Here is a 23,847-nt window from a genome sequence, read left to right as displayed (position 1 = left end):
AAAACTTATTCCAGCTGCTTGTGAGCTACTGGCTGTGCCTGTTATTCCTCCTTTCCGGCTGCAAAGTCTGGTCTCTTTTTAGAAACCCTAAGAAAAAAAATTAATTTTTATCTGAGCTCATTGAATTTATTTTAATTTTATTTATTTCCCAAGTAAAATGGTTATGTGGAAACAGAAGTTTGTGTAGTATTCTCACGGCTCTAATAATAATATGAGCACCCTTGAGGAAATGAAATGTGACACAGCATGGGCCAGCCTGTGAGGACAGCTGAGTGCTTCCAGGCTACGGCCTGGCTTCTCAGTTCATCCTGCACCAAACACAAACATATCCCTGGCTATTTTCCTCCTTTCCATACGAGACCAGATGACAGAGGAGCAAAATGGACTGAAAGGCAGGATTTTTGTGTGTGTGGTACATGGCCGTTATCTGTCATTTTGTTTTCTTTTGTTAGGGATCTAGAAGAGGGACTTTCTGTTTTATAAGAATTTTATGCTACCTAGAGCGCATGGTAAACACTGCCAGTACAGTGGTAGTAACAGATAAAAGCGTATGAAGAGTATTGCAGTACTGGATTTCAATACATTCATACAGACTTCAGACTCATTTATACTGTGTGATCTGAATTTGCAAGGTATGCATTTTGATTATAACTGCCCAAATCTATTTTATCTTTGACAGGTGATTTTATGGGGTTTGTGAGGAAAAAACACCGCTGGTTAAATTTGTATTGACAAGATTGTATTCTGTACTTACAGGAAAATGGCTACTGCACACCCACCCCACCCCCCCCCCGCCCCGAATCACAGCTTTTCCTCTATTCTTACTTTAAGGTCCCGAGAACCCAGGATAAACCAGGAAACTTTTGCCACTGTATGTTCTTTCAGTGTAAAGGAAACCCAATATGTTATTGATAATTGACCAGAATAGTTCTTTTGATAAATTTACGTCTTCTACCAATCTGCTGTTTAAGTGCCTTTCAGACATGGATTGATTTATCCTTCCAGCATTTCTGTCTTAGGCAAAATCTTTTTGTTAGTTTATAGGAGATAAATCACAGCTATTCTCTTTAGTTACTTAGTGGCTGACCTAATTTCTTGATCTCTGTCTGTGTGTGAATAAAAATATGACCTTGTTTTGCTACTTAAAAGTAGTTTGGGGAAATAAGAGAATACAGAGTTGTATGGAAGGAAAACTAGAAAAGGAAAAAAAAACCAAATCAGTCTTCTTGATGGTTTTGAATTTTTAGTGAGGTTGAAAGATGTTCATTTTATATGGAGTAATACTCAGTTTAACTGATGCGTGGAGTTTAATATTACTATTAGGAAAAACAAATTTTGCCATTGCTGTAACCCTGTAATTCTATTGCTTGCTGTAGTATGAATTATTCAGAATGAAAAATGTATTTTAAAAAGGATATAAATATATATATCAACAAAAGGAACAGGAATTGGAATTCTATAGTGCTTATAGTTAGTAATAAGGGAAGAAAATAAGGAAATATATGTTGTTCTTAAACGAGTCAGTAAAGTTGAAAGTGAATGCTGCAAGTTCTCCCAAGTGCTTTCCAGCCATAAAAACTTGTAGAATGTAGATTTTAACACAGATAAAACCCCACAGAGCATTGAGCTGAAACATGCCCAGTAGTATTGTTTTCATTTGCTAACAGTCCTTACGTGCTGCGGTGGATCCTGAAGGTTCAGTCTGTTTTTCATTCAAAGTGGCTCAAAGCATGAGGACAGTTCGGTCACTTTACATCTCAGTAGGAAAGCTTCAGATTGAAACAATGTCCTTCATTCAAAAATAGAGCTTCTTTCTTTTTTCTTTTTTTATCCCCAGGATTCTTGCTCCTTCTGAAGAACTATGCTCGTGAAATGTAATATAAAGTAATTTCTGAAGCTCTTACTACAGGTTAATTAGAAAAACAAAGTGAAACTTCTTTCAGTTTGTGTGTTTATCTGTGTCTTTGAATATGTCAGTTCCTTTAACTCCAGGATCCTTCAAATCCACTAGCCAGCTTCAGGCAAATCTGGTGGAAAGATAAAGATGACAAAATAGTGTGAACATCTCAAAAAAATAAGAGCCCCATTGAAAGAGACTAAGTGTTAACGCCCTCATTGAGAGTCAGGATGTCACTGAACATCTCAGGAGAGGACAGTACCCATGCAGGAGAGAGATTTACAGCCTGCCAGCGCTGGAGCTTCAGCTGGAGCTCTGTACGATCCCAGATAAGTGTTAGACAGTGAGGTCTCTCCTGTGTGAGTTTTTCACTGTCTGCAGCGTTAGTATAATTCAATTAAAAAACTGTCAGTTGCAAAATACAAATGGAAAAAATGCGACTGGATTTATCCTGATGCTCCCGGAACAAATGGCTTTCCTGCTTCAGGCTGAAATCTACCTGCTCTCTTGCTTCTTTCCCTCTGCTAAGGTTGAGCTTAAACATTTCTTACCCACTACTTCAAAAAACAGTATGGAGACAGCCTAACTTTCATTTGGCCTCCTATTTTTAGTTTCTTTTTGGAAGGAATCAGAGAAATGTCCCTCTGCATATTGCCCATCACCCTATAAATACCCTTCCAACTTCCATGTCAAGAGTAAAGTTCTTTTCTGGTATCTCTAGTGTTCTCACCACATTTCACTATATTCTGTTTCATTTGTGCTCCTGTCTTCACCAGTGCTTGAAAATACCTTATACTCTAGTGCAAAAGCACAATATCCTCTCCTATTCAGATCTCCCTCCGAAAACTCTTCTTTGGTAGCATTTAGAAACACAAGTTAATAGCAATAGAGAGCCGTCATTATCTGACCATGCACCCTGGGTGGTTCTGGTTTAATGCTGTCCTTTTGAGCTCACTGCACACTGCTCACAGATCTGTGCTGCTTCGTAAAGGTCCTTGGGACACGGACCAGGCCTTTGTGTTTTGCACAAAGTATTGTTTCTTTTCTCTGGCAGAATGTCTTGACCTTTAAAAGGTAATGCTGAGTCTGTCAAAATGTGTTTTATTTAATCAAGAATCTAATTCAGAGATACCAAATCTCTGTTATAGGCCTGAAATTCTCTCTGCGTACTGTTCATGCCAGCCCAACTTCACCCACACAAATGTTCATGAAGCTCAAAAAAAAAAGAGCTGTAAACACAGAAGAAAAGGCCTTCAAAAAGACAAGAAGAGCTTTTCTTAATATTTACTTTCTTTCTTGTTGACAAAACGGGCAATTTGGGTTCAGGTTAATCTGTTTTTATTCCAAAAATGAGAAAAATATAACTGATATTTTATTCCTCAGCAGAGCAGATTAGTCAGCGAGCTAAACCCAACAAAATGAAATGAAAAAATTTAAAGAAAGCCATTAAAGGTAAAAAGATTTGTGTAATCAACAACAATGTTCCCTTCAGTACAGGACATTACAAGAAAGCTGGTTGTGCTGCAGGCCTTGTTGACTTTCACTGGCTACAAACTAGAATAGAAACGTTCTACATAAATCCTTGGGTGCTAATGCAGGAAGGTGGCTGTGTAATCTGAGCTGTCTGACCCTGGCAAAGGAGCAGACTGTAAGCTCTCTGCCTAAAGAAATTATTAAAAAAATCAGATCTGGGAGGAAAACTTGCTGTTTTATTAATGTTTATCAGATTAAAGAAGTGAAATAACTAAAGCAATATGAGCAGTGCATAAAAGCAGGGGAGTGAAAGGAAAAAATGCTTTTGAAGTGTGCCACGGCCTCTCTCAGAGAGCCTCTCATCGATCTCCCTTCCAATTCATCCTGGCAAACAGCTGGCATGGTGTTTGCTCCGCAGGCAGACGAGCAGCATCATTCATACAGCTGTGCTATCTGGAGCACAGATGCTTTCACTTGCACTTGGTAGTTCCTCGCCAGCTTCCAGAGTTTTGGCAGAATCATTCACAGATCTTTGACATACAGAGATGAGACAGATATTTACTGAAAGGGATATGAAGTTAATACATAGACTTGTCTTAGTGTTGTCTTTATCAGACTCTATAAAGTCCATCTCTGTGGATCTGGTAGGAAATGATACATGCACATTGCATTAAAATTCCTTCTTGAAAGTTATATATCCTGGAAGTTAAGGAAAGAAGCCCTTTCTGCTTGATTTGTACATAAGAGTTTTGATGTGCTTGTGAAAGGCGCTGATCGGTCACTGCTAGGGCCGAGGTCCTTATCCACAGAGCATGGTGCATGGCTTGCTCTTCAAAAGCCTTTTAATGTGCCTGAACGGTGACTTAGATTTCCTTGCCCTAGATGAGTCTCTGCCTGTTCACATCCCTTGGCTCCCTTAGGTCACTGCAGTTTTGCCAATAGTGAAAGTAGTAATGACTTTCTTATGTTAACACAGTCTACTGGAAAGTGACTGGAATAAAAAACCTCACTTCGTGCACGCTGCCAAACAGCCTCCAGACGGGTGGTGGGCTTAGTTCCTACTAACTAGAAGATTTCATTGAAAGGAGAAAGCTTGAGGCAGCACATACATGCTATTTACTTAAGTGCGTGTTCTCCTGCTAGTTGTGGTTTAACTCATTCACTATGCCTGGCTGCTCTGCAGCCTCTGATTCTCTAATTCATTGCTGGTGCTGGGCATCTCAACAGCCTAGCAGAGGTGTGAGGCTGGAGCAGCATCCTTCTCTTCTTCTCAATACCACACATTTGCTGCAGTTGTCTAAAACTCCACATCAAGAGCCTTTACCCTCAGGGCAGTTCCACAGAATACTGCCATCTCCCCGGTCCTCCTCAGCTTTGCTGTTGGAGCGGTAGGAAAGTTGCTTGGGATTAATGCCAGTACATTAGAATTTAGACCAAAGACCTTTCTCATTATTCCTAAGGACTAAATGTGCCCCTATAGAAGTCAGTGGAAACTGGGGTGGCCCTAAGTATACATTTCTAGGAAAAGAGAAAAACAAACTAGTGACAGACAACAAGTATTTTAACAAGAGAATCTAATTTTCCCCTTTTCACCACATGTTATGCAATGTACGGTGAGCACTGTATTTGCTGGCAAAGGAGGGAAGTCTGGGGAATCTATTCATTTTCCTCCACATTTAAACAAACAATTTCTCATAACCATGACCAAGAAAGGAAGCAAAAGTACTTAGCAAACTTATATTAAGTGTTCTAACTCAATGTTTATATTTTGTTCCTGAAAAATATACTGACTGTATTGATAGCATAGTAGCGTTCAGCTCCTGCAGTCTGATGTGGGAGAGGGCTTAGTGAATATTTTTAACCTTGTATGGAAACTTAATTTTGTTTTCAAAATACCTGCAGCTCAGAACAGTCTGAGCCATTCTGAAGCAAAAATTCTGGCCTTCAAAGAAAGTTCATATAACTCCCACAGGGTAATCAAGTCTGGGAGAAAAAAGCTACTAGTGTCCAGAGATAAGACTCCTTCTGAGGAAATCTATCACTTCCCCTAACTTTCTAGTATTTTGATAATGTGATTTTAAGATAGAGGTCTTATGAACACCAAGGATACTCCTGTAGGAAGATAATTTCTCTCAATCAGATAGCTGTCTTAGATTAATTCCAAATCACCACATAATGCCACTCGTAGCTAAGGTTTAATAGATTTGCATTTGATAGATAAGCCTGTGATTTCGCTTACTAATCTGGAAGCTTCTGAAGATAAACACCAATATTTATGAAATTGTACTGTATTCACATAAGTCTGTGTTTTCAAGTATCGTGCCTGAAGTTCTTTGAGAATTGTAAATCAGATTTTAAATATGTGATTGAAAAGATAATTTGGTCTTGAGAAGCAAAAATACTTAAATTTTATTTACTTTTTATTCTCATCTCATTCATTTTGAACATTTCATGCTACAGTTCACTTGTGTGTATGTAAACTTTTACCAGTTAAGGGTGACCTGCAGCTTCCAAATGCAATCTCCAAAGAAAAAGGAAAAATAAGAAGAACTATTGTAGTATTTTAAGAATACATCTGAAAGATTTGGATAAAAATTTTTTATTTCTTTCTAGAGCTTATCATCCCAATTATCAAAATAATGGCCCTCGTGCCACAGAAAGGATAAATCATAAACTGCATTGCGTGGCAGATCTTGTATGTTTAATGAACAGTGTTGCCTTGGTGTGGCTTGGTTTTCCTCAGGAAAGTCCCAGACCTTTTGCAGAGTTGAAACAAAATGTTTTGCTTTTACTTATTAACTGCCTTGAAATAAATAAAATTAATTGTAATGATGAAAAAAGGAGAAATCATGAAAGACGGGTATTTTATGGCAAGGAGTGGCTCATTGTTTCATATTTCTGTGATAATGACAGGATATGATGCATAGATTCGTGCCCATCATTAACCTTGCCAAATGCAGTACTGCAGTAGCAACATGACAGGCTTAGGATGAGAAATGGCTGCAGTGATATCTGGATCCATCTTTGCTGTCCACTTCACCCTCATAGTCTCATCACTACTGCAAAACTAAATATATTTGAGAAGCACAGTCACTCTGCAGGCAGTGGGTCAAATTCTTCTCCTTACCCTGTACTCTATGTTTTGAGTGACTCATTACAGTAGGGTTTATCTAGATTTATGCCAATATAGTGAAAAGTAGAAGCTTATTCAAAATTGCATTTTGTCCTCTTTGGTAGATTTGCACCTGAAGTCGTGTTTCTATGAGAACTTTAAGGAAGCGCCAAATCTGGATGATGGTAATGTGTTTATTTCACCTTGGTAATTTTGCTTTAAAAGCTGTTACTGTTTTTCTTTACACTACCCGATGCAGCTTTTTCTAAAACAACATTTTCACAGCTTGTGTGCCACAATAGTTTACAGAAATGGTCATGTCTGTCTCCAGTGCTGCCATGGGAATACTTAGTACTGCCCATCAGTCTGGATATCTCTGAGTGACTAATATAGTGGATGACCCAGATCAGCCCTATGAACTTTGCTACCACACAGGAAGTACAGTGATGTTCAGTAAGAGCTCAGTGTAGATATAGGTTACCTGTATGATCAAATGAAGTAAGTAGATGTGCTCTGGATTCAAGAATATTTGTTCTGATGCTTTAAGGACCTTGTTCTCCATAACTCTGTGAGCTTAATTCAGATTTACGTTGGTAAGGAGAGGAGATTCAGGTCATTTTGGCTCAGAAATAGCAGGTATAAAAAGGAAAACAGCAAAGGATCTTGACAATTATTTCTTGGCAATTTAACTTCCCATTAGAAGCAAACACACATGCTTTGTTCAAAATGACGCAGATGTCTCCACACGTCCACATCTTGGGAAGATGCAGATGGACTCATGTTTTGAGAAAAAACAACAGGCAGTCAGTTTGGAGAGGAAAAACAGTCTTTGATATTTTGTGGCTGTTACTTTTTAATAGAGGCATGTACACTCAGTCAGCACTGCTGTAACAGAGGGAGCTGGCTAGCCCCGCACAGGTGCTTCACGCTGAGATCTCCAGAGCTGCCAGTGCTGGTCTTAGAGTGCGAGCACGCTCTGCCGTGCTCGTGTGGGATGGAGGGAGCGTGCAGCGGGCACGAGCAGGCTGCAGTGAGACCTGGCCATCGCTCTGTCCTGACAGTTGCGCTGCTGGGATTAGTGAGAGGCGATGCTTAGGCACAGCCAGAGGTATGCGATGTGGGGGGCTTAGCATGGGCCGGGAGCACACCAGTCTCGCTCAGCCTGCTTTTCTGTTTGAATTGGCTTCTTCACAGAAAAGAAGAATTTCCATCTCACAAATTAATCTATGGTTGCAGTGCAGGGACCAGCAATAAAATAGCTGTGGAAAGATGGGTGGAAAGCTGGACCTATGAACCAGAGAAAGACACTGAGTACCTTAGCGGCTTAAGTTCTCGGTTTCATGAACGGGGCTTCCAGAAGTGTGATTTCTTCCCATATACAAGCAGAGGTTTAGTTGTGCTTTCTTCTGATTTTCTGCCATTTTTATCTAATTGGCTAATTTTTAGTGGCTTAATATAGCAAAGAGTCAGAATTCCTCATCTCCATTTCTACCACTGTCATGATCTAGGATTATTTTTGTTACAACTGATTATGTGTTGTAACTAATTATCAATTTATTTCTGGACATAAATAAATAAAAAAACAGTCCCTGACCAAAACAGTTCATCATTTAACATGAGCAATACTTTACATTATTTAATGATCTTTGTCTCAGATTACTTCAGCTGCAACCAGGTATAAAATATTTATTTTAATTTACAAAGGCATTGCGAGCTTTCCTTCATTAACGCTTATAAAAATGTTTACAGAAGAGAAGTAAGAAGTGCTATATCATGTCAAAGTATTACTGCGGAGAAGAGAAAAATGTGGTCAATTCACAATAAATATTCAGAATCCCATATGGAGAAGTGCACTGAACATAGGCTTGAAACACCAGCCTGCCATTGTCATCTAACTGCATTTGGCCAGAAGGCACACTATAAATACGTGGGATCTACTTTGTCATAGGTTACATTTCACTTGCCTTCTACACTAGAGCATTGATTTCTGATTTTGAATCATTATTTTTCCACATATCGAGTCATTTGATATATGACAGTATGTTAGTGACTGGAAGTGGAGAAAGTTGCCAATTTATCTTTTCTAAGAGATCATGTAGGAATCAGCAAACTGTCAAGCAAGGGTTTATTCCTGTTGCTAAAGTAAGAAGGATTGCACTGCCTGCTTTGACATTTCCAGCCAGGACAATTAAAAGTCTACCATCCACCTACAGCTTGTACAGGAAAGAATTTTGTCTCCTTTTGAAATTTCCTGTACTGTAGGTGACACCAGGCAGTGCTCTGCATTGATAAAAGAGTATAAGGAAGATCAGAGAAAGAGAGAAAGGGGTTTGGTCTGTATCAGTTACAAACAGCAGAAGAGAGGCTTATTTCATCACTGGAGTCTCTACCAGTGAGTGGATACTATTGCATGTGATCCCCGAAAGACTCCTTGAGTCTTTTATCCAGCCAGACTGGAAAAACTCATATATATCTCCCAAGTTTTCGCACACTACCATAAAGTACTCGGTTATTACGGGAACTTCAAATTCCTTTTACCACTGCAAGAATCAAATTGTCACTTTGGAACTTGTCTTCTATAAAAAGGAATAAAACTATGATTCTTTCCAGGAACTTAATCAGAAAAAGTTTTCAAGGAAAATTTTCTTTTTAGGAGAAAACACCCACTTAAAAGCTGTACGTGGCACAGATTCAGCATCCAATTACATAGCAGTGCCTGTGCAGTAGTGGAGAGTGCTGGTGGGTGCTCACATTGTTCGGCAAGGTAGAGCAGGCAGTGTTTAGCTTTGGTTGTGTCAGTTCTAGCCAATAAAATAATTGCCATTAATCTGTGATTAAGATTATGGGGAGTTGCTGGGAAATAGCTACAGCGGCCAGGCATTTTGCCAAATGATAGTCTCTTGGGACAAATTGTGGCTGCCTTGTATGTCAACTAGATTTCTTCCCTTTAAAAGGGGAGATGGTAAACTCCACTAATACCTTATCAGGGAACAAAATGGATCAGAGTACCTTAATACTCTTTCCTTCAGTGTCCTAAGGGCTTCCTATAGTATGGCAGGTCATATTCCTAGTGGAAAAGAAGACTTGTTACACCTTTGCTTGTCACAAGGCTTTCATTGTCCCAAGCAGTGACTTTACATTAAAATGATTTCCCCTGAAAAATGGGTAGATAATTCACAGCAGAAAAGTGGTGGGTTGAACTGAATTATTCAATACTAATGAAATGGTTTATGATCTGAAATTATTCAGGGCAATAGGCCCTATTACATGCAGTGTTGCAGAAAAGGACACTTTCCTTACTTGTTTCACATCCCAGATGCAGGACTTGCTTCTGTCAGCCAGTCGTTTAGTGAGGCTGCTGAGCTGGGTCCTGTTCAGGCTCCAGCTAACTGGACTGATAAGGTTAATGCCCCCCAGTGCAGATTAGCTAAAGTTTCTCATCAAGACTTGCTCTTCCTCCAGCAGAGGTTACTGATCCCTAAAATTTGGTGCCACAACTATTCATGAAATTTGTGCTAAGCACCATTCATTTAGAGGAAAAAAAAAAAAAGGCAACTCAAACTATTCTTAGTAATGCTTAAACTAACCTGGATTATTTTGAAATATCTGTCTTAAGGACTTAACTACCTGTGAGTTATGTCAACAAATGTAAGGAGATGGTAATCCAGAAGTGTGATCATGACAGAAACCTTTTCATCCAGTTGATACGCAGCCAAAAGAAGACAAGTGGCTTCTACCTAGGTCTTCTTTTCCAAGACCTTATGGTGTAGCGTTCGCTACATATCAAGGTGCCACGCTTAGATCACTGGTCGGCCCGGACCAGGGAAAGAGACAGATAACACACACAGTGTGAGCGCCAACTTCCGCCTTTTATTGTGCAGTTAATTCCTTTTATACTAACAAGGGGAGGTGGGGTTACAGGTACATCACAAGGCTGCGACTAACCCTCTAACTTTCCATGACATCGCGAGATCTTCCGAACGCCAAACCCTACATTATGGTACTGTTTGTTTGAGACGTAAGGCTTCTCTGAAACCAAAGATAGCCAGAAAAAAGAACAGTTTCATTTACAATATAATTTACAATTTAATTTAAGGCATTCTGAGAAGCATACCTGAGAAGGTAGTAGTATAGCTGAGGGAGAGTGAGATAAGTAAGCTTGCACTAATGTCAGCACTAATAAGGATCCTGTTTTCAGCAGCTGAAGTATTGTGGTCAGAAGTAGTTCAATTATGTCTGTGCTGTACTACAGCGTGCAGTGCAGATAAAACCAGAAAAACATTGCAGTGTCTGTGTTTGAAGGCTAGATCTCATGGCAGCAAACTATTTGAGACTATTCCAGATTTGCTCATGGGGAATTTTCCCAAATTCTTATTTTCAACTTGCAAGGTGATACAAAGCTTTCTTTTAATGACTTAGAACAGAGTTTTAAAGGATGACACACAAGTACATGAGTCTCACTTCAAAGGCTGCTACAGTTTTCATGATAATTTTAAGAATCAGCATATTCTGTTGTGTAATGCAGTGGATTGGAAGTCAATAGAGCTGGTTTCTAACATTTCATCTCTCGGAGCTTATTTCTCCTCCTACCTCTAGGCTGTTAGGAGCTAACAATCTAAATGTACAAGACAGCCTCGTGTTACAGCTACTGCGTAGTTCTAAATACAGTGGGAACACGTCATTCAGGTTCTCAAGTGCTATTGTAGGACACATAATAAATAATGTTAAACATTACCTTGAAAGGTCACTTTTCAGTTTTATGGTGAGAATAGAGATGCAAGTGTGGAATTCAGCTGTGTGGATGAAGACTTTGGGGGCTTTAGAACTGCTAGTTGTTTCAGAGCTGTAACTTCATCTGCGAGCTGGCAGGCATTTTAAAGAAAATGCTGTATTCTTTGAAGGTGTGTGTGCATGGATATAATTGGTCGAGTATGTACAAAAACCTACCTACAGAACTCGCCTCTGTACATATTTAGGGACAAAAAGACATTGCTTCTACAAATTATAACAAAATGTACAAACTGTATAGAAAATGACAAACATTGTGAAATGTTGACCGAAAAGTTCAACCAAGTACTAGATACAAATTGAGTTTGAATTCCAAGATTCCAAATAAACGTATTTTTGCCTCTCTAGATTTACATAAGCTGTTCTAGTTCTCCACTAATTTCCTCTTATTTCTCAGAGCTGTGTTTATATTTGGTTCATTTGGCCTACTTGAGCATCCTTTTCTACTGCTAGTCCCTAAGTCTGATTTTCAAGTTGAGTACTCTTCTGAGGACGCTCAGCACATCAGTCCCTTGAGGGCTGAGTTTGGAAAGCATAGCATCAATTGTTATGATTAACTGCCTTTAGAGTACATTGTAGTAGTGAGTTAAATGACGGATTTCCCAAAGCTTCCTAAAGAACCATTTCCTACTTTAGACCAGGCCACATGCTCTGCTATCTGGTTAATCAAGTGACAGAAGGAACAGCCATAGTAAAAAGCCAGAAGAGGAACAATTATCTAGTCAGATAATTTGAACATCTTTAAAAGTTGACTCCACAGTGCAGTAAAGTACAATTTCATTTTCCTCCAGACATTAAAAATATTAATAAGAAGTCACTATGAATTATGAACAGTACCAAGTGTTCAGACCAACTCAACTGTAAATTTCTTTTGGCAAAATTCCAGAGGTCTAGTTTAGTCTTACAGAAAAGATTTTTGGCCTGATACTGTGCTGCTTTTGCAGTTCCTTTGTTTTAGTACCAGCAAAGAGAAGCAGAAGGCTGGACCAGCCATTCTTCTTCAGGGCAGAAGCTGAAAAGATCAACAAGGACTCTTGCTATTACCTTTAAAAAAGAAATAGGTTACTGACTAAGGTCAGGATTGATGGGAGGTGAGTTATTTCATAACTAGTTTGGATATCTTCTAAAAGCTGGTTAGAGAAAAATTATATAATTCTGAAATGATAGCAGAGAAAGCACAAATAGCAAATTATTCTAATGAAAGCTTTTGTAGGCAAAGCCTTTCATTATAGCTGTTCAAAATGAGCAAAAGGGCAAAGTAACACGTGTAAATACATTTTTTTTCTTTGAAGCAATGCCCAGTGTCACTTGAGCTTCACTTGTTCAAGTAAGTAGGAATATAGTGATACAAAACCAGATGGTGTTTGCTGTTATTGGATGACAGATGTTCTCTTATCCCTGAGATTATGCAGTTAAGTGTAACGCATTTATAGCTGGGTTATGCAAAATACTGAGCATCCTCAGCTTCCATTAACTGGCAGGGCAGCTGGAGGGTCTCAGTACCTCCCAGGAGGTGCATAGCACTTAGGAGTCAGGGACCTTATTAGCTGAACTCTTCACCTAAACACTTGCTTTTGAGATGACCTGATCATCAGTTCCATTGAAATCGGTGTTCAGCATCTTTGGGATTACTCTCCAGTGACCCTCTTTAGGCCTGAAGTTCCCCTCTTTTCAGGAAATTGATCAAATGCTGAGGAACTGTGTCTAAAATGGTCACTCAATTGATGCAATTATGTGAATGTAGTAATCCCACTAAACCTTATTGAAGCATACATACATACATTGCACAGAGGTAATAAAGAGAGAGAAAATAATCTCAGTGCTTGGTAGAAAACACTCAGTAAAAACTAAACAGTTCCAGATGCTGGACAACCTCCCCTTGAACTTAACACTGCTGCAGTATAAAAGTATTTCCAGTATAGCCAGCCCTCTAGCCAGCCTGGATTCTAAGCGAGTCTTGAACACAGTCATCCTAGAATTATCAAAGAGATTTTTTTCTCCTTCAAAGGAGGCTTCTTTTGAAATGGCAACCAGCATTTTTTAATTTATTAATATGGACACTGAGATGAGGCTGGCAAATGTATAAAAGTCAAAGTCAGATTTAAAGAGCCATCATATGAGTTTATGGAATGATAAGGAATATCAGAGACACCTAAGAAAACTCAGTAAGTGGATAATGCAGCTGAAAATTATATCACTTTGTTGATTAATGCAAATAATGTATGTTAAAAAGTGACTTCTAGAATGAGGAATATGTCTAGACTGGCTTCTGACTATTTTGATGGTATATATAGCAACTTCAGCACACACATAGATAGATGTCATCTGAGAGCCAGAAAATACTCTGTGTCTCAGGTACCTGTTGCCACCCTGTCATTTCCAGGCACTGGTTCTCTGTAGTGCATGGCTTATGCCACAAGGAACTGACACCTGTACTGCTGCTCCTTATTGTAGCTTCCTCCCTCCTTATTGTAGCTTCCTCCCATGCCATTTGTATTACAGACACTGGGACCAAAGGGAGGTCGCTGCTCTGAAGTGCCAACAGAACTGCAACATGTAATGCGATGCGTAGGTGCCTTCCCCAACTGCTAATGCCCATGCAATCTCCCCTAGCTAGCACTGAGTACTCCTCATCCTCACTGCCCCAGCATCCAAGCACTGCACACTAAGCTCCATCTAAGAAATTCCCTACTAGTGAAAATTTCATTAGCATTCATTAGGAGGAGTTTCTCCATGGTCATCACTTATCAGTTTAAAGTCAGTGAGAAACTAACCTCTTTGTTATTTCAAGGCTGGTTGGGTAGTCCAAAGTACAATCACCCATTCTTAACTTCTGGATGTTACTGCATACTCTAGATGGATATAGTTACAGAGCAACTCTAACATAATTTAAGAAAACATGCCCCGGGGGTGCATTCATCCTTGGCTTAAAAGTTTCTAGATTCCTGCCGAACCTCAGCTTTGACCTTCTCTGAATAGAAACAGGAGATAGTGAGTTCAAAGTTAATACATTTCCTGGGTAACAGTATGCTACCAAGTTTATATTAGCACATATTAAAACAACTTTTCAACAGTTAATTCCAATATTATTTCATTTTATATTTTAGTGCTACAAATGTGAGAATCCCTTTGTATAAAACTGTAAATTTGATTTCACTTGATGGTTCTCTACATTCTGAAAGCAGATTTTTCTTTGTAGCCTGTGAAATACCATCATTTGAAAAAAATTAATCTCCTAGGAATTGCTGCTTTTAAAAACGTGGATATCTTACACCAGCCCCCTCTAAATTTTTCTCTTTTTTAAACAATGCCATATTTTTATGTAAGCAGTACGCATGCCAGACACTTGCATGAAAAATATGATGTGTATAGTGCACTTCATTTATTTCTTGACATAACAGCATAAGTTGAAAAAACACAGCGGTTTGTAGGAATTAAGTTATGATATAAAACAGACTATTTATGTCAAGAGAAGGAGACAATTTGCAATTAAAAACAGAGAGATGAGGACTGGCTACATAGTTCACGCAAATCTTATGTGAATTATATAAAAGTGACTCTCTGCGCCCATGTGACAAAATGCAGAGCATTGTCATTCCAGGACAGATTACACTAACAGTACGGAGTAGTGTTTCATTAGGGAGGAACCTAAATACTAAATCTAGTAAGCGTACAAAACTCATTGCTTATTAAAGTCCTGGATGTGCAAATGCCTGATCACCTCCTGTGACATGAGAAAGGTCTAGGGCAGTACTCACTGGCAGCGCAGTTTCTTGCCCACTATCTGCAAAGGGAGGAAATCAGTTACTTCAGGACTTCAGCAGGCACTGGTAGGAATTATAGCATCATGTTAAACAAGACATATTGTCTGCCTGAAATGACAACATAATTTCAGGAGGAGCAGGCCGGCATGAAAGAAATATTTGAGGTTCAGCCCACTTTAGCAATTTACCCAAAATAATAGATGATGGTTAAAAAACATATTTGGCTTCCAAATACCCATCCAAATGCATTCCACTTGGCAGTCTGACAGAGTAGTCAGTTTTTACAATTTTATGCCATTAAAATCAGAGGTCGCATGAAGTGTAACTATCCAAACATTAGACTAATTATTACTACCCTGTGTCTGTAAAGGGCTTTGTTGCCTGTCAAGACGCGTTGACACTTTAGCATAAATACCATAACTCTCCTTCCCTACCATACCTCTCTCCCTCCACCCCACCCCACCCCACAAAGTGGCATTTAAATAAAACTCTTTGCACTATGTCACAAGTATTAATGACATGAAACTCAGGGCTTGGCATTTTTCATTAATGGCCTCTTCATCACTGTTTCACACCTGGACTGCAGCCTACCCCTATGTTAGGTAGCTGACATTTTTTAAAAACAATGTTAGTTAATATTGAAGTGAAACAAAATACTGAGATAATTTTTCACAAATTTAAATTGTTGGCAAACCCTCTTTCCACATTGTGTGCTTGGGATGTCATTTGGCATGACTTCTTGAACAATGCCCATGTTGACTTGGCATGGTTTGACTTGTAATTACAGTTTATGCCTTACTGCTACTCCCTATCATACCTCCAAACGAGCTGTGCATGGAAATTTGATATAACACGTGGTCTGTTTTTGAAAAAATTAATACATTTTTCCCTACACTCCAACTTTTCTAGTCATCTCCATAGAAGGATTAATGCCAGCGTTGGTAATACAAGAAAATGTCTGTCTTAGTTCCTGTGGTCACTTGCATAATTTCTGTCCTTTCGGTTTGAGCTGTACCAGTTGTTTGGAGTTGTAAATTAAATAACAAACGATGTTTTGGAGATATTTATGACACTGTTCAAGATTTAACTTTCTGTTTTCTATCTGCCTGAATGAAATACATACAGCTCAGTGTCCTGAGCAACATTGATGGCTCAATCCTACAAGATAATGAGGCTTCTGAACAAGCTGCCAGGTAGTGACACACTTTAAACAGCAAGTATGTGTTTGGCTCTTCTTGCCCTTCATTGTTTATCTGAATAAGGACCACAATGTTCATGTCTCATAGGCTTGAGCCCTGAAGTTTCTGGATCATCACTGAGAAGCTGGCATTTCAGTAAAACAGTTGGTTCAAATGAGAACAATAATAATTTGTCTTTTGCCTTCAGTAGAAAGTGAAAGTAGAAGGTGGAGAAGCAGAAACATGTACAGGGCTCATTGAAATAAAATGTATTTCGCAGTGTGGTGTGTGTCATGACCTTTAGTGCTTTGAATTAAGCAGGATGAAGAGCAAACAGAAACTGTAGGATCATAGGGCTAGAAGGAACATGAAGTCACCTAATCCAAGGCAAAAGCAACAACCTTTGGGTCCTTCATGACAGGCACTTGTCAGCCTGCCTTGAAATCCTCAGTAGAGATATGGAAAACCTTGGTCAAACTCTTCTGCTGTTCACAGCCCTTTCATTATAAAATGCTTCTGAAGATGTAATCTGGATCTTCTTGCTTGAATTTTAGCCTGTTACTTCTGTAGACACATAAAGTAGCCTTCTACATGTCTGAAAGACTCTTATCAAGCCTTCCCTCGGTCTTTTAGGCTAAAAATCCCACTTTTCCAATTTTTTATCATAATTCATATTTTATAGACTGTTTATCATTTTTATTGCTATCTTTGGGACCATCTCTGACTGGTTCATAAATTTCTTGAAGTGTGGTCCCTGACTTAGGCACAATAATCCAGTTAAAGCCTTATCAGTGCTGAGTAGAGCAAAAGGGTTACCCCACAAACTTGCGTGCTATCTACATTCCAGAATGACATTTCTGTGTTAGCAGCAGCATGTCATTGTTAACTCACATCCGGTCTGTGGTCAAGTATAATCTCTACACCCTTTTCTATCTGAATTTCTTCCTCCTCAGCTCGTACCCGTTTTGTCTTTGTGCAGGTTATTATTCCTGTGGTGGTTGCAGTTGTACAAGTTGAAAAATTTCTGAAGTTTTCCATTCATATCTGCAGTTTATCACAACCATATTGAATCCTATTCTTACCCTCCAAAGTACTTACAAGGTACCAGATTTCATTTGTCTCTAAATCTAATGAGCCTATTCTCTGATCTGCCATTTGGGTCAGTAGTGAAAATGGTGAATAGCACTGGACCCAGGACCGACCCCAGTGGAAAATCCATTTGATACATCCTTCCATTTTGATAAGGAACCTAACTATTCAGCTTTGCACTCGCATTTGAGGTCCTTTTTCCCTAACTGGATTATGATGAGCGATGTGGTTACATGAGGCAGTATTATGGACGTAACACTAATGAATGCCGAATATTTAAGATTCATACTTTTACTTTCGTCTTTTCAGGGATAAAGAAAATCTTCTGCAAAGCATTCAAATCTGCTCTGACTTATTTTTCAGGAATTTTTAAACTGAACACTGCAGCTGTAGCATCATTACAGGCTATGTATCTCCTCAACAGTTTTTTTTCTCAAGAATACAATTCTGAAAAATTTGGCTTGACATGCAGTTAACAGAGTAACCTTTGAAAGCACACATTAAAAATCACTTATTTTATATTGCTTTGTTTCTTCAACATAGAGAATTAAAATATCAAGAAATATTGTTTCGATCTGAATGCTCTTGAGGTACTTACTGTAAGCTTGCACATTTTAAAAGTTTGCATAATTTAACGGATGTGTACCTAATACAACATAAATTATCTCTACTGTACAAAGAGAAACTCATGACATATTTCAAATTCAGATAAGTATTTGAGTTTAGAAACTTTGAGCATTTGGTGACTGGATTTCATCCACTCTGAAGTCTCCAGCCATTCAGTAAACTCAAAATCAGAGTGAGAATGCCTGGATCCAGGATGCAAGTTTTGTTAAGATCTCAAAGTTCTGAAAATTTACAGGTGTTTGCATTTGGTGTTTTGGTTTGCCCCATGTTATTTACATCTCTGTTTTAATATGCAAAGTGTTTTTAAAAAACAGAAGTGCTCTTATGCAGGAATGTTTATCAGATGTATGCCCAACTGTATATAAAATGTTAATGGACCAATCCAAAAATGATTGTGGAATGGGCTGTGATGTCCTGCTGTTGTTCAAGGTCTTGAAGTATTTTATAAATTCTTACTTTCAATTTATACTTGTACTCACAAATATGGAATGTTTTGATTCTTAATTTAGAACATTTATACCATGTTTCAACTCCAGAAAACAAAGGCAGATCACCTAGGAATTTACGACTTGGAAAGGCTGTTTCCTTTCATTGCTGTCACCATTAGTATTTTCTGTACAACAGTAGCCGAAGTGTGAAGTGTAAAACTCAGAGTGTTCTGTGGTTTGAAAGCAGAGCCTTTACTGTACTCAGTTTTTTTCTCAGCAGAGGGAGTGGAGAATTGTCTAGCTGAAATAAAAAAGGCAAGGGAAAACCTATGGTATCCGTTTTTAGAATATGTAATAGCAGTGAAACAAAGTTTGACTTGTAAGGAAATTGCCACTTTGGGATGATAAAAGTAACTGTTCTCTGGAAATAGTAAGTAGATGTGAGTGTAGAGAACAAAACGTTGAGAAGGATGCATGACTCTTCAGAGATGCTAAGGCACAGGCTAAAAGCCAAAGTTCTCAACTACTTGCCAAATGCAAATATTCCACTATAAAGGGATCGCAGCACCCTTCATTTCCATTGCACTTAGTTTCCTGAAACTCTAAACCCTTTCTAAGTGTTCATTAGTCCACTTCGTCAAGCTCCCTTTAGGGGGAAATAGAACTTTCAAACCTTTTTTTACAGATGTTGAAACTTTGTCTCTGGAGGATTAAGTTGCTTACCCTAATTCAAAGTAGAAATACAGATTTGAGCTCCAGGTTGTCTCCTATATGAATATCAGGTTTAATCCTACAAGTTGGCAAGCACTTAGAATGGCCAAGAAGTGAAAGAGTCCCAGACTTTGTACAAGTAATACTTGTAGCCCTTTTACAAGTAATACTTGTCTTTCTGTCCTACAGAGAGATCTTGAAGTGCTATTAGATGGCCTGAACTGTATATCCTTTGAAGTCTGTGTCGAACTTGATCTACTGTCTTCCCAACATAATTTCTGGTGCTCACCCAGGAAAATCGTTACGCAAATGTATGAATTAATAGTATTGTTCACATTACACAGGTCTCGCAAGCCGAACTGGTGAGTTTTGCACTTCAAGAAGTTAACTGTGTGTGTTACCTTCCTTCTGTTGATGCCCTTGCAAGGAAGAACTCTTTTAATCGGATTTTTTTCAAAGTTGTTTGTCCAAACAACTTCAAAATTATTCTGGTGTGGAAGGGTAGGCTGTCAGCATGGAGTCCTGGTACCTCTGAAAATACATTTCTTCCCTATAAGTGTCTTGAGGGCCAGGCTATTCCAGTGAAATTCAAACCTGAAGTCAGTAAGACTTATTTCTGTCAGCCTTCAGCTAACTGCAACTTGTTTAGAATGAGCTGAAATCTGTGGACTTCCAGTATGGCTGGAGTATACTTAGTTCTAGTTCTTGATAAATGTATGTGGACTTTTGGTGTTTGGGCTTGGTTCTAGTGATTGCTGTTGCAGCCCAAGAGCCTTACAACATAACTGTAAGCCTAAAAACACTGCTTTAAGGTCCACATAGATCTGGTTTCAGAGAAAGTTGTATGTGTAAGGATGTGTATGACTTGGTATCATGTGAAATTTACTTTCACAAGTAGAAACTAAAGATGAGATCTTCTTGTGTGGCCAGAAAAAAAAACGTATCCTCTCATACAACTGAGGACATATGCAAAGTTTTAGTCTCAAATCTTCACCAAGAAACTGTTTCTAAATAAATGGATATGTGTTGGTCAATTGTTTATTACATTTTTACTGCTAGTATATTTTACAGAAGACTGTGTGATAGGAGCAAAGCAACAAAAACATTACAAGAAAATATTCACCATTTTTCCAGCAAATGCTTGCACTCATTTTTATTTGCTTGTTGTGACAATATGTTTGCAGAAAGTGGACGTTGGACTTTAAATTGAGATTAATTTAATTATGAGATAGAGTTTGTTTCAAACAAATTTAGTCTGGAAGGCTAGCCAGTCAGGCAGAGGAAACAATATCAAGGAACTAAGTTGAACAAACAGCTCAGATACTGAATTGTGAGTATTGAGCACTCAGAAAAATTTCATATGGGTTGACATTGGTTATCTCATCGAAATGAATAGAGAGTAATTTTTTGAATGAAAAAGTCCGGGTGGTATGTTCACCAACAATTCCACAATATGAAATTCAGCTGACTCCACTGCCTCTCTCTTCTGGTCTTCTCACTCATCTTTACTAGTATTATACTTCACAGAGTATTCAATTAAAACTTAATATTTTTATAAAACAAATTACTATCTAGCTAAGTAAAGAATAAAGAACATGGTTTTGACACTACTTTCATTCTTCATTGTCTATGTCTAGGTCTAACTAACTGTAGAAGTATCCTATTTTCTCATTTTTCTGTAAATGAAACTCAAATAAGCAATGTTCATGTTGCCTCTTCCCTTGGTCTATCTTGCAAAAATCACTACGGCCTGACTTTTCCACAAAAAGGAATGCAGAATGCTGTCTGCTTGTAAGTTTGTGATTCATGCCTCCTGTCAAGGCTACCAAACCAGTAAAAACACTGGAATGTAAAAAAAATAAGCATGATTATGTATTTCAGGAAAACAATTTTCTCAAGAATGTTTCTGGAACAAATCTTCAGTGTTTAGCTATTTCTAGTTGATATTTCAGTGATGGAATGCCTACTGGCACCAATTTGTACTACGGAATTGTCCCACAGGACAATGCTTTGCTTTAGCGTGTTTAAGGTGTCTTTTTTCGGATTCTTGTAGCAGCAAATCCTTTAGCAGCTCATTACTTAATGGAAACTAAACAAAGCTTCTTCCAGGAAAAAAAATGTTGATCTCTATCACCCCACAGTGAACTTCTTTTCTTAAATACATAACACATGCTTTTGGAAAATATCTTCAGTTTAATCTGGACGCTGTAAACTCCAAAGGCAAGACTACGTCCTCATTCATCCATCTTGCATAGCTCAAAACTCAGAATTTTCTGAGGAAAAGAAAAGGAAATGCAGAAGATAGTATGTATAGAAGACTATAGATAGTGTAGAGAAGTCTACTTGTATGGTATGACCAGACTTTTGTCTGTCATTCCCATTAAAAACAGCAAGCTGCATAACTAAGAACTCAAGGCTAGGCTCTTACACATAGGTCTCCTAAAGGCACCAACAGACCTGCTTTGCTCTCTGCTAACAGATACTTCTTTAGGTTTTTTTCTGTTTCTTATGGAAACTCATTCTGCTTTTTATTGTCCGGAAAGCACAGTGCTAGCTGATCCCTCCATACAGGGTGACCTTATTGCTATGTTTGTTTCTGCCAGAGGAGCTTTTTCACAGCTTTTCCTTCCCGCTAGAACTGCCACTGAAACACCAGTATTGGTTGTGCAAAAAGTAATATAGTGTGTAATGCAGACACAAAATCCATGACTTTAGCAGCTGATAACTTAATCATAAGTTTTGAAAAATATATAATAATGACACTGGTAATTGATCATGAATATCATATGCTTCATGTACAATCTCAATTCATTTGGAGCAACACTGAATCAGGAGGAAAGATCTGTATCAGATTTTACTGCTGCTGTCATTTGCAAAGACGCAGTGCACTGTTTTAGCGGATCCATGCTGAAGGTGTACTTCCACGTTGGCTTTTGCTTATGCTTTTGCAAAAAAAAAAATTACAATTCTTTCTGCAGGAAAATGTTTCTGCATAGAGTTGAGCAACCATAAAGCGTAATACCCTGAGTCTCATGGAAGCAATGAATAAAAGAAAATGACAAGCTATTTTGCAGATGTATTTTGGAAGCATGTTTTCAAAATGTTTGTCCTTTCAAAGCACTAAATTACAAGATTTTATACCTAGTCATTACTGTTCTGACTTTATACTGTAGGAAGTCATCTTGCTCCATTTGTCCTCACTGTATCAGTGAACTATTCCCACTGGAGAAGTCTCAGTATGTGGAAAAGAAACTATTCCTGAAATCAGTGAACTCTATTTTAAACTAACAAAGCAAATTGCTCCTGTTTCTCCTCCCACTTAATGCATAATTCCTGAAAGTATACAGTCCCCAGATATGAATGTAGAAAACTTAAAATTAAAACCAGATCACTTGCCTTTTGTTTTGGGGATTGAGAAATAGCATACTTTGTGTTTATAGAATAGCTACTATCTAAATGTAGAATATATAACAAAATACTGCTTAGTCCTTATGCCAGGTTTATATTCATGACCTTTTTACTTTAAAGTAATCACTTGTGATTTATAGCAATATTATAACAAAATAGGACATAATATTGTCTACTCTAAAGAATTTATGCTTTGAAATAAGTGAATAAATCAAGCAGTTAGATAATGCACAAGATCTGCTATCCAAAGTCTGCTTCATCCAGTTCTGAAGTTCTGTACCGATTCTTGGATTACATTCAGATAACTGGAGGACAATTTTCTCAGTAACTCTAGCAACTGTTTTTTAGAGGAGACAATTTTTCTTTTTTATATGTTACCACCATATAAGCCTAGGCTTCTCTAGAGGTTATATAAATAATTGATGCTATTTTTGATTACACTTCTTTCATTGATTTAACATTGGTAGGTTTTGAGTTCATTAAATATAAATATAATGTCGAAGTTCATGCTATGATTATCTGTAACTTGTGAGAGGTACAGAAAGTAAATTAGTGCTCATTTTGGTTATACAGAATTATAAGGTTTCATGAACATATGAAAGTCATAGTGACATGAATAGGATGACAAGCATTCAGCACAGACGCACAAAGTCATAAAATATCCCCCCAAATTCAGAGGATCTGATCTCTTTTCCATAATTTGTCTGCAACATCATTCATGAAGGTCTTATTACTGCTTATGCCATGTTATCATTGGAAAAATCCTATGGGTAAAGGGCCAGAAATAAACTCTTTTAGCTGAGCAGCTCTACTTCATAATTCATGCATAGTTGTTTTCTTTTTAATTCATATTCCTTCCTTATTTTTTGCCCTGGTTTTCTCATCCCTCACCTTGCTTCTTTGGCCCTCTTGCCAATTTACTACACCAAAACAAATATCTACGTGTAAGGTCTTTGCTAGTAGGACTATGTATAGTGCACTATTGCAAGATCACTCTTACTGCCTTGTTTTTTAAAAGAAAAATCTTCCACAGGGCATATTTGCACTAAATAGCAAAGACAGCCATTTCAGTCTAGCTGGAAATACCTAGTAAAAAAGAAGATTACACAGAAGATGCTAGCTTGTCTGGCAACGTCAAGGTTATAGCCATCTGCTAAGAGTACGAGTGTCCAGTTTGCATACCTAATCTACCAGAACGTAACTTAATAGTAAGTGATTGCTTTTTTTCATAACTTTCAGTAATAGAAGGTGTTGAAAACTGTACTAAATTGGGTGCATTTCACATAGATTTCCTGCCTGGTCCTGTCCACTGACAAGACCTAGATTCATTATTTCATGCTCATTCTTATGGCCTTGGGCAGAGATTTAATGC

At 38.2% G+C, this 23,847-nt stretch overlaps 1 protein-coding gene across 2 annotated transcripts in view; it reads right to left on the bottom strand.

Moving 5' to 3' along the window:
• The window catches only part of PDE5A (phosphodiesterase 5A), a 139,907-nt gene that overhangs the window by 76,452 nt on the left and 39,608 nt on the right, over positions 1–23,847 (bottom strand). For both annotated transcript variants that reach the window (XM_075037314.1, XM_075037305.1), the window contains one exon: positions 1,675–2,027. The gene's annotated coding sequence lies outside the window, so the exon portion shown is untranslated. The remainder of the gene's footprint in view (positions 1–1,674; positions 2,028–23,847) is intronic.

The sequence above is a fragment of the Buteo buteo genome, chromosome 1, assembly GCF_964188355.1.
Source record: "Buteo buteo chromosome 1, bButBut1.hap1.1, whole genome shotgun sequence".
NCBI classification, from domain to species: Eukaryota; Metazoa; Chordata; class Aves; order Accipitriformes; family Accipitridae; genus Buteo; species Buteo buteo.
This window is presented reverse-complemented; position numbering and strand designations above follow the sequence as displayed.